The sequence below is a fragment of the Chrysochloris asiatica genome, unplaced genomic scaffold, assembly GCF_000296735.1.
Source record: "Chrysochloris asiatica unplaced genomic scaffold, ChrAsi1.0 scaffold00299, whole genome shotgun sequence".
Classification (NCBI taxonomy): Eukaryota; Metazoa; Chordata; class Mammalia; order Afrosoricida; family Chrysochloridae; genus Chrysochloris; species Chrysochloris asiatica.
The window spans coordinates 401,257-401,896 of NW_006408817.1; positions in this window are offsets into that span (position 1 = coordinate 401,257).

Below are 640 nucleotides of genomic sequence, written 5' to 3' on the forward strand. Positions count from 1 at the left end.
CACTATTGTATCACAAGAGACCTATCCGCATTTCATTTCATCAGCCCCACCTAGACAGATTGAATACTACTCAGTGGAGATTCTACCTTCCTCCACACCGTCTGGATCTAGGTTCCCTCCTGAAAGCTTGTAAGTCAGTCACTTCTTGCCTTTGTAGCCCCCCATTTTGTGTAGCCAATGTCCGAGTTGCCCATCCCTGTCTACTTTGTGTATGGAGGGGTGGGAATGATCCTTGCTGTAAGGATTTGTGTCCTCTTTTGAGCTACTGCAGCCATAGGTGTAGGTCAAGTTCATCAAATTGTATCAGATTACTCTTTTTCCCTCTTCTTCTTCTTCTAGTTGAACTCTGATCACCCAGTCATTGAAGCCAGGTCACGTGGGTATTATCTGCAAGTGTGGGTGTTCTTGTGCATCTGCCCTCTCTTCTTATCAGCTGGACACTCTCCACTCTGTTGTTGTTATGTGCAATCAAGTCAGTTCTCACCCATAGCGACCCTGTATAGGATTTCCAAGAAGCGGATTTTGAGCTTGAAATACCAAACTTACGGTTCAAACTGACTTTGCAGTCCAGCACATTAACCCATAGCACCACATCAGAACTCCCAAATTATGGATAGCATTGTGAAAAAGGGAATTCCAG